This window comes from Mustela nigripes, chromosome 2 (assembly GCF_022355385.1).
Source record: "Mustela nigripes isolate SB6536 chromosome 2, MUSNIG.SB6536, whole genome shotgun sequence".
NCBI lineage: Eukaryota > Metazoa > Chordata > Mammalia > Carnivora > Mustelidae > Mustela > Mustela nigripes.
In genome coordinates this window covers 55,103,478-55,114,894 of record NC_081558.1, presented here as the reverse complement: position 1 = coordinate 55,114,894, position 11,417 = coordinate 55,103,478, and positions in this window count along the sequence as shown.

Below are 11,417 nucleotides of genomic sequence, written 5' to 3'. Positions count from 1 at the left end.
CACCTTGACCAGAATATTGGCTGTGTGTTCGTTTACTGAGTCCTGCACTTTGAAAAAGGCGAACATGCCGTAAGTCCACATCAAATGTGGGCACAGACTCTGACAAGGAAGCTGTGGTGAATTTCAGCAGTGTCAATGGCTTCACGTGAATGAAAATTTTGGTTTGGTGGTTGCCCTCTCAGTGAAATGAAGGACGCTCCTTTATTTTGAAGTTCAGTCACACAACTCACGCGATCCAAGATAATCACAGGAGAAGGAAGATGAATTTTAGGCAACAAGTAGTCAATAAGAAAGTTCCGATTTCCTTCGGAGAAAAAGGAAAACATGTTTTGTTGTCCCCCTACAGCAAGATGGAAAAAAAAGAAAATAACCAAGGGAAAAGTCACCCCACGCTTTCCTTGCGGCCGTGGGCCCCCACCACTGCGGCGCCATGAGGAAGTGGAAGGTTGAGTGAGCAAAACATGTTTTCCTTCGGCAGGACGTCTGTAGGAACCGTTGGAATCAATTATTGGAAAACACAAAAATAAAATAAACTCCAGCCTGTGGTAAACATCACCCCTTCTTTCTGGAATCAGGAAAACAAAGGCCAGGATTGGGGTCAGCAGGAACAGAGGGTAAGCCTGCCAGGTCAAATGCAGGGAACCTGGGCATTGGATGAGACTGGGTGAGGCAAAGCGTTCCTGAGCCCCGATTTACCTATCTGCGAACTCACAATCCTGCGTCAGTCACACAGTCCGTGAGGTGAGCACACCATTTCATTTACTCACCAAATATGTATTTAGCTCCTAAATGGTGCCAAGTTATGAGCAGGGGGTTAGAGACCCCAGCACATTTGCAGCTTTCCTAGCCCTGGTGTTTGCAGGGTCAGCTCCATGGGTGTGTGACCAGTACAGTCACACAGGGACCCCCACTGAGAAGGGCCCCTTGCTTGACTTAAACCCCCATGCTCTCGTTACCATCACGAAATCCTCAAGTTTTGAACGATAGGCATTGCATTTTCATTTTGCACTAGACCCCACAAATTATGTAGCTGGTTCCAGGTGTGGTGCAAGAATCAGCGATGCTTTCCGATTGCTCACTGAGTCTGTGGCACCCCTCTGGGCTCCCTCCAAGACCTGGCACAAAGAGGGGACCAATCAGTGGGGTTAAAATGGATGTGAGAGCAGAAGCCATCGGTTATGGATACTGCCTGCCTCGGTAGAGATAAGGAACCCTTCAAGCCCTCGTAGGTACTGCGACTGCCACTGCTTTGGGGGAGAAATACTCCATTTTGGTCAGGAAGGTCCTGAGTTGAGTGCAGTCGGGAAACTGCCCACTGTGTGCTTCTGGCAGACCTGGGACCACAACCTCCCACTGTTTGCCAGCTGTGGATCTCTAGGCAAGTCTCTGAGCATCCGTTTCATCATCTGTAAGATGGGTATAATCACACCTAATGGATAGAGTGCTTGTGGAAATTAAACTTGTGGGTACTGGTTTTTTAAAAAGATTTTATTTATTTATTTGACAGATAGATCACAAGTAGGCAGAGGGTGGGGGAAGCAGGCTCCCCGCTGAGCAGAGAGCCCATTGTGGGGCTCGATTCCCAGGACCCTGAGCTGAAAGCAGAGGCTTTAACCCACTGAGCCACAGAGGGGCCCTAAAACTGATACTGTTTAAAGGATCATACCTCTATTTATAGGAGGAGGCAGGTATCTGGATCCTGAGGTGGGTGTTTGCATCTAGAGGCAAATCGTCCTCAGGCTTTAAAATTTAGAGTTTGGCCAGACCAGTGGACACTGTCCCTGGAGAGCAAAGGCTGGATGCTGCAGCCCATTCATAAGTGGAAAGCAAACAAATGGTATTTATGAATAGTTAACAATTAGTTAACCAAACTGTCAAGTCAGTGAGAAACAGCACGTGGATTAGACCTTCACAAAACACTGGCCAATGTCTAGCTAAAAGACATCAAATCTATTGGATTGCCTCTTCTGTGCCTGTGACTTCATTAATACTTAGCAATGGTGTCTACTATTTACTGAGCTGTTACTAGGTCAGGCACCTAGGAAGAACTTTCCTAATGCACACATGCAGTTGGACTAAAAATAGCCCATTTGACAGATGAAGAGAGCTACACCCAGAAGGGAAAGGGACTTGGACGGGGCTCAGAGTTGGGAAGTGGTGGGGGTTGGGGCTCAGACCCCAGCATGTTGTCCACACCCTCATCCCAAACTCTGAGCTGTCAAAGCTCTGTCCCCAGCTCTCTGGGAGATCATCAGGATTCAAGCATGCCTCCTGCAGGCAATACTTAGAAGGTGCTCTTCTCCCTTCTCATGCCCTCCTGGCCCCCCACTAGAGACTCCCCTGAGCTGGAGAGGATCAGGCTCCAGCCTGCAGCCCCCCTGCTGGAAGGCAGCTCCTGCAGGAATCCCGCGTTTTAACGGTGTTCCCAGAGAGGGCCTGATTAATTTCTCTTAAGTGTCTCGGTTTCAGGTGGGGGGAGGCTCACCCCAGCAATTGATGGTGTCAATGACAGGGAGTCACATTGCCTCCGGGGTCCCTCTCAGAGCACAATCGCACCGGTGCACACGTGCTTATTAAGCTAATTAATGTGGTCTTTCCAGAGCCGCTATCTCCCTCGTCCTCTGCCAGAGCTGGCAGAGGGATGCAGTCTCCACTCTAGAGCTCCATGGGGAAAATAAATCAAGAGTCGGGCCTTGCAGCTTATCAAAATGCTTCTTTGTAAACCGCCACCATTCCTGGTACATCGGGGAAGGTAACAGGGCCACCCCTATTCTGCAAAGCTATCCCAAGAGGGAAGGATGGCCCTGTGAGGATGTGAGCTCCCTATCCCTTGGGGAACTCAAGCACAGGGGGCTGGCAAAGGTAGGAAGTTGGAATCGATTGCTCGGCGGAGCCTTCCTGGGGCTGCCCCACAGGGTGAACACACCTGCCCCTCTCCCTTTGGACATTACCACACACTTGGTAAATTATTAGTGGTTAGGTTCTTGTCTGATGATCTGTTTGGGACCTCAGGCCCTTTGGCTTGAAAGGAGTCCCTGGGGGTGCCTGGGTGGCTCAGTGGGTTAAGCCTCTGCCTTCAGCTCAGGTCATGGTCTCAGGGTCCTGGGATCAAGGCCCGAGTCGGGTGCTCTGCTCAGCAGGGAGCCTGCCTCCCCCTCTCTCTCTGCCTGCCTCTCTGCCTACTTGTGATTTCTCTCTCTGTCAAATAAATAAATAAAATCTTTAAAAAAGAAGAAAAAAGGAGTCCCTGGGTTGGTCCCACCCCAGGCTCCACATGTCATCTAATGGGGCCTCCAAAGCCTTAAGCCTATGTTACCCAAATTGAAGATGCTTCATTCCAACCCCATGGAATCTTAACTCATGGGGCCTGTGATGGGCCTTTGGAGTTCCTACTTTAACCAGTCCAGAGGATTCTTCAGATCAGGGGCTTGTGTCAACCAAAAGACGTGGCTGGTGGCACCACCCTTGACAAACCCTCAAAGGAGATTTTTCAGAAAGTCAATCATCTTTTCTCATTGTCTCTCTGTGCACGAGGCCCCTTTTGTCCTGGCAGGGGGTGGGGGCAGTGAGGAGAAAGCAGAGGCTTTAAGTAGTTAATCCTGCTTCCCCTCAACTCCACCACTTTCCAGTGTGTGGTCCCAGGCAGGAGACTTGACTTCTCTGAGTCTCAGTTTCTTCATCGGAAAAATGGGAATAATGATCCATACCTCCCAGGACACTAGCACCCAACACAGCTCTTGGCGGTTGTGGCATAGTGAATCTATGTCAGCAAATAAACGTTAGTTCCTCCACAGGGCAAACATGTCAACCTTGCTCTCCTCATCTCCAGCTATCTCCTCTTGAGCCACCTCCCTGGCAGAGAGACCGCCAGTCTCTTCAGACCGTGCAGGTGAATGGGAGTTTGGTACTAAGTCCAAGAATAGGGGTCCCTCTCGCTGCGTGTTCATTCGGGGTGTAACAGGTAATACAGTGAGCACTCGTTGCATGCCAGGCTGTGTTCCAGATGCTGGGAGAGAGAGTCAGCCTTGCCCTCTGGGAGCTGCCTTCTAGCCAGGGAGACACACAGCACACAGGCAGGTGGACAATAAACAGGAGGATCTCAGATAGGTAAATGCAAGGTACCTGGGTGGCTCAGTGGTTTAAAGCCTCTGCCTTCTGCTCCGGTCATGATCCCAGAGTCCTGGGAATCAGGCCCTGTAGTGGGCTTTCTGCTCCTCAGGGAGCCTGCTTCCTCCTCTCTCTCTCTCTGCCTGCCTCTCTGCCTACTTGTGATCTCTGTCTGTCAAATGAATAAATAAAATCTTTAAAAAAAGAAAAAAAGACTCTGAGTTCTCAGATGGTGAGGGTCTGGGGTGGGGAGCGGTCAGAGACACCTCTGAGAAGAGGTGACAGTTGAGACCTGACTGAGGAGAAGCCAGGCCCACCACATGGAATTTGGGGAAGGAGTATTTTAGAGAGCAGAAATGGCAGGTCCAAAGTCCCTGGGGCTGCCGAGAGCTGGCAGGGTCAGGGATGGGGAGGAAGGCCAGCATGGCTGGACCTGAGGGAAAAAAGGAGGACAGCAGGAGATGAGGGGACAAGGTGAAGTGGGGAGGCACCAGGAATTGGAGGTCCCAGAAGAGAGAGTGTGTGTTATTCCCAGAGCAGCTGCTGCATGCGCCGCAACGCTGGGAGCTATTTCCATGGCCTCTTCACTGCCACCCTTGGGTATCCAGAGGGAGGGCGGGGGGTGTGTCCTGGTGGCTGGTCAAGGAAAAGGCCGGGCTCCTGGATGATGGCAGCCCTGGATACAGGCCACAAGGTCCACACCCAGCCCCGCCCCACCTCCCCCAACAACAGACTGCTTGCCTCTCCCTAGGACTCAGGTTTCTCCAGGGTCACTGCGCAAGGTCCCCTAGAAAACATGCCTTTCAGAGTCCAGAGACCCTGTCTCTGAGCTGCATCCCCTGGACACCAACAGCCAGAGGGACGTGAAATGTACAAACACAACTCAGAGCTCACTCCTGCCTGCCTTACCGCCGCCCAGTCGTGCTGTTGCCTTGCTCTGAGAACACAGCCCCAGGGCCCCGGTGGCCAGCCTCTCCCTCCTTCGTCCTTGCCTCCACCTCACTGTTCCCGGATGGCACAGGCCTTCCCACCTCTGGGCCTTCCTCCTGCCCACCCCCAACTGCCAACCCCCAGGGACTGGCACAACAGCCCCTTCTCCCTCGCCTAGTGTCCTCGCCTTTCCTGGACCAGCAAGAGACCTCTCCATACTCTGCTCCACACTTATCGCTCACAGCACTGATCACTCTCTGAAAGTCTCACACTTGCCCTGGTTTGTGGACTTCTTGACTGCTCACATCGCCAGCTGTGACACTCACTCCACGAGGCAGGGGTATTTTTTAGTGTGGTCACTGCCACATCCATGGTAGCTGCGACAGCTGGCCTGACACCAGTGAAGATGTGCTGAGGGAATGGATGACCATGAGGCAGGTGCTCTAATTGTCCCATTTCACACATAGAGAAAATGAAACTGGAGAAGGTTAAGCTGTTTGCCCAAGGGACATGGCTAGCAAGGAGCCAAGGCTTCATTGGAGACAGACCAACCTCAGCCCCTATACCTGTGCCCTGCTGCACCTGATTTACTGTGTGGCCAGCATTTCACCCTGAGTGAGCCTCAACATTGTCATCTGACTAATGGGTATAAAATCCCAGCTAGGCCAGCGCTGAGACTTTGAAGGTGTCACCGGAGCAGATCCTCCCTGTCACCTGTACACTGCCACACCCCCAAGGGATTGGGTAAGAAGGGGTTTGCCACCAGGCCTGCCCTTGGAAGGGTTAACATGGCCTCTTTGTCCCATGGTTGCCATGGGGACAGTTCCTGTCCTTCAGGAAGCAGGGAGAGCAGTTTCCTGTTTTGAAGAAGGCTTGAGGGCTGTTTTCCTCCAATCAGCCTGCCCAAAGAGGGGCAGGAAGCCTAAGGCCGGGCTGCCCCTGCTGATGGGTGTGTGGCGGAGCCATACCCACGCCCAGCCAGCCAGGAGGGGCCATGGTATAAATGCGGCCTCAGGGAAAAAGCCAAACAGGCCAGCTGAAGGAAAAAAAAAAAATGGCTGGCCGGAAGAGGGTGGTCATTTCCTCCACAGACCTTGGATCCCACCCAGTGGTGATAAAAACTCTGAACTGGCCCTGCCCAGCCCCAGACTCCCCTCCCCCAGTGATCAGCCCTTCCTTGGGGAGCCAAAGGTCTGCTGGACAATGGCCTTTCAGGCCCCTGCCTGTCCCTGCCACCTAAATGTATTCCCTACACTAGACACTTCAGCCTACCTGGGCTATTGGTCCCCAGTTCCCACCTCCAGCCACTGCCTGCCATGCCCTGCCCTGTCCTGCTCCCTTTTGCTCGTAGGGCTCCTTCAGGGTGCAGAGCAAAGCCGTCCTCCTCCTGGAAGTCTTCCTGGCATGCATATGAGCCCTCACAACTGTGGGTCAGGAACATTCGTGAATTCAGGCCTAATCTTTCTTGGACCCTGTCCCAGTTTACTCGGCTCATCCCACTTCTAGGCGTGCCCCTCTGACTCCTTTACCACTCTGGCTACCAGCTTTCCTACCACACAGGAATGACCTCCCCCAGAAACACTCTGTGGCTCCCCATCACCTGCAGAGAGGAAAGTCCAAACTCTTTGGCCCACCACTGGAGAGCTTCCCCCTTCACCAGCCCTACCCCCCTCCCTGTACCATCCTGTGCTGTGACCACTTCCTACCAGCCCGACCTTCCTCTTCCATCCATCCCCACAGGCATTAGCTCAGACTGTTCCCCGGACTGGAATGGCAAACCTATTTTTTCCACCTGGAAAATGATACTTGACCTTTAAATCTCAGCCCCATATCACCTCTTCCCCACGGGCCCCTCAGCCCCTGCTTTCACCCCCACCCCCCAGTTCCACTGGGCCACAGTTAGCTCATCCCCCAGCTCTTCTCCTGGATTGGATTTTGAGCTTGTCAAGAACAGGAAAGTCAAAAGCAAGGGGAACTCACATTCCTTTAATCCTCACCCTGATTCAGGTTTCTCCTTCCCATTTTATAGAGGAGAAAACTGAGGTACAGAGAGGTGAGGTGTCTTGCCTATGGCCTCAGAGTTAGTGACTGGTAGAGCTGGGGTCTTCAGACCCCCAGGGCTCCCCTTTCTCCTCTTGCCTGGCCTGGGTATATGTAGTGGGGGTAGGGGTGGAAGAGGCCTGAGCCAAACTTAGCTGATGTTTCCCTCCACCAATCTTTGGGGCATGGGAAGGGCAGGGCAGGGCAGGGCAGGGCGGCCTTGCTAAAACTCATCCACCCCAGCAGGTGTCTGGCTCTGATTTGCTGCCCCTGGAGCCAGGAAGACAACTCAATGACTTTCCAGGGAAGATAAGCCGTGGAAGCTGATGAGGCTGCAGCTGTGGCATTGCGGGGTGAGCGGTCCAAGGCTGTGGGGACCTGGGGGTCAGCAGCTGGAGAGGCTGCAAGGCCAGGGGCATTTCCATTTTAGTAACATGCATTGTGTCCCTGTAGACGAAAGGTATACTGCTGGTAGAAAAAGGGAAACCCAGGGAGGACTCTGGCTTAGAAGAGGGAGGAGAAGGTGGCTGGAACTGGGTCCCAGCTTTATGGAAACAAAGCCCTGTCACCTTCCGTTGGCTGGCACAGGAAGCAGAACCCAGGCCTGCCTCCTCATGCTGCCCAAAGGGCTCCCACATTGCCCCCTCTCACCAATCCCAGTATACAGAGACTGCTCAATAAATGCCCTTTCCTCTCTCCCTCCTGCTCCGATGGTGGGGTGTTCATGCCCACTGCCTGGTGTACCTTGTAAACATTTACTAAGCATCAACTGTATCCTAGACATTTAAATGATAATGATCCTTTATGAGCATTTCCTATGGCTCTTTCCCCGCTCCTGAATGTTTTTGTTGAATTGTCTCATTTAATGAACAGACACTGTTATGATATCCACTTGATGGGGGACCATGTGCTGATGTGGGTAAGAAAGCCAGCCCCAGAGCCAGGATGGGATCCCCACCACTCACCCAGGCAAGTGCCTCAGCCTCGCTGTGCCACAGTAGCCCCATCTGTAACAAAGGGGTAATAACTCTGCCTACTTTATAGGTTTGTTGAGGGGATTAAATGAGTTAATGATATATGCAGAACATTTACGGAATGCACAAAATAAGACTGAGCAAATACTAGCTATTATGATTTACCAGTGGAGAAACTGAGGCTGGGACTTTGCCCACAGGTCAATGTGGCTACTGCCTATCTGGGAGGCTTGGCCATGGCCCCTCTGCATGAGCTCACAGGGCCTGGGCGGTCTTTGCTTCTGAGAACACGGCCACGTCCAGCTTCAGGGCTGGCTGTGCACTTTGCAGGGCCTTCGGGCAGGCAGGAACAGGGCACTGGTTTTCACTGGTTTTGATCTGAGGTGACCTAAGCAGTGTGCAGGCATGAAAATTGGCCTCAGAGGGTCCAAGGATATTAAAACAAAAAAAACAAAAAAAACAAAAAAAAGGAGACATTTGCTTACTTGAAGGAAGGAAAGAAGGAAGGAAGGAGGGTAGGAAAGGAAGAAGGAAGGAAGGAACAGAGGAAGGAAGGAAGAAGGGTAGGAAGGGAAAAAGGAAGGAAGGAAGGAAGGAAAGAAAGAAGGTAGGAAGGAAGGAAGGAAGGAAAGCTGGCCACCAAGCATTCTGTTTCTGATTCTACCACCATGCTCTTGGACAAATATGATGCACTGCGAACAGCGCAGGCCTTGGGGACAGAAAGACCCAGGTCTAGTCCCAACTCCACCACTAGTTCTGAGCCTTGAGTAAGTCTCTTACCTCCCTGAGCCTTTGTTAACTGTGAAATGGAGGTAATGATGAAGCCCCCCCACGCGGCCACAAGAAGCCCAGAAAGAGTGCTCTGTGCACGTCAGCTGTCAGCACCGGCGGTATCACTTGTTGGTATTGCCGCAGCCTCATCCGGGCACACACTGGCTGGCCACGTCCCTCGCACCCCTGGTTCCTCAGGCTCTGAGGCTCCCACCTAGCTCTTCCTTCGATGTATCAGACACACAGTCGGTTCCCTTCAATGCCCCTTGCAACGCTCCTGCAGACCTGGGGTAGGCCATCACTGTGAAGCTGCTTGCTGCTGGCCACTCTGTGACCAGGGCACATAGAAAGACAGGAAGGAGGAAAAGAAAGAGGGAGAGAGAAGAAAGGCCTGGTCAGGGAGGCCTGACTCCTGCTGTGGGTCATGCTCCTGCAGAAAAGCGAGGAGGGGCTGTCCTCAAAAGGCAAAGCCAGAACTACAACCCCAGAGAAGGTGTGTGGTTTCAGGCTGCAGGTGGTTCTGGCTTGGGCCCGGATGACAGGGGGTATGGATTCCTGCACTGGCTGGTCCCCTAACTTGATGTATCATCCCCTCTGGACCTCAGTTTCCCAGTCTGTCCAGTGGGCATAATAACCTGCCCTAGGTGGCTCATGGTCTGTTGAGAAGGACTGAGATGGTAGGATTGAGCTGGAAAACATGGAAATCTTGGCAGACTTGTGCCTCATCACAGAGAGAATGGCATAGTCTGGTGGTTAAGAACTCAAGACTGTGTTCTTGAAGTGAATGGTTGAGTCCTGGCTGGGTTGTAGGGCAGGTCATTTTCCCCAACTGGGCCTCAGGTCTCCCTTGTGTGAAACAGGGCTATAATAATCCCTTTGTAGAAAGGACTCTTGGGAAGAATCGCCAAGTGAAGGGCTCCTTACCCCACGCGGTGATGCCCTTTATGGCTATTTGCAGCCATCCCCCAAGCTCAGAGAGTGGTTATGGCTCAGCTCCATAAAGACTAAGCAAGTCCAACCACCAGTATTAGCTCCGGATATTTGTAAAGCGTTATGGTCTTTCACGTCCATTTTCTCTTATTAGGAAAAGCAAGCACAGGAATAAGCATTTCCACTTCATAGTCCATCACTCCACACTAATGTGTGGCTTCAGCTAAGCAAGTTTTGACCTGTGTTTTTTTTTTTTCCCAGCTGTCACTGGTGCTATGATCTTTTTAAGAAGACTTGGCTTAGCCTCAAATCCCAAATTCAACAATTGTGAAAAGGGCTTAGCGAAGCATGAGGTCTCTTCCTGCCTTCCCTTCTTTGCACAGGCCCTACAGCGAAGGGTGACGTTGGCTGTTGATTGAATTATCTGAGCCTTCCTCTCCTGCTCCTGCCCTGGGGTCCTAGGTTCTTTGGGTTTTATTGCTAATTCCCAGAAAGAAATTCAGCTTTTAAGCATATTTCTTTTTGCATCAAATGTTGAAGTGATATATCCATTCACTCATTTGTACCCATATTCAGACATACCCCACCTTCTCTACTATCTGCTCCACCAGGTCCATCTCCTTACTCTATCACCTTGACCAACTCCACCTCCATGTCCATCAGCTCACTCAACTCCACCAATACCTTCCTTCATCCTCTCACTCAACTCCACTATGTCCATACCCATCACTTCACTCAACTCCACGACCCTCATCACCTTGACCAACTCCACCACCACATCTTATCACTTCACTCAACTCTACTGCCACCTCCACTCAGCTCTACTTCCATGTCCCTCCTTTCACTCAACTCCACCATGTCCATCATCTTTCTCCACTCCAAAACCATACCCATCACTTCACTCAACTCTATCACCTCCATCACCTTGACCACACCCAACACTTCACTCAACTCCACCTCCATATCCATCGGCCCACTCAACTCTACCACCATGTCCATCAGCTCATTCAACTCCACCACCTCAATCACCTTGACCAACTCCACCCTCCACACCCATCGCTTCACTCAACTCCACCTCCTTGTCCATCAACTCACTCAATTCCACTGTTACATCCATCCTCTAACTCAACTCCACCATGTCCATTCACCTTTTTCCACTCCACCCCCGCCTTCATCACTTCAATTACACCACTGCCACTACCTTGACCAACACCACCTTCATCTCCATCACCTCCTCCAAGTCTACCACCTCCACACCAATACCTCCCAGTACTTCTATCTCCTCCACCATCACCAGCTACATCATATTCACCCTGACTTCCACTGCTACTTCTGTCACCCCACCACTTCTGCCTGCTTTGCCTCAAACATCATCCCTCCCATCTCTACCATCACCATTTCCATCCCCTTCTCCACCCCTTCCAGTCAGAAATCCATAAAGTGTATTAAGAGCCTGTCCATGTAACACAAATTCTGCTGTAGATTTTCTATTCCAGAGGCACAAGTATTTCTTTATAAAAGGTTGGAAGCTTAAGGACTCCAAAGCAGTTCGGAGATGTAAAGGTCCTTTGAGAGGATCAAATTCCATTCCCAATTTAGGGAAACTGTGTTTCTTACACCCTTGCTTGAAATGTGCATAATCTAATTTTATACTGTGGTCATTAA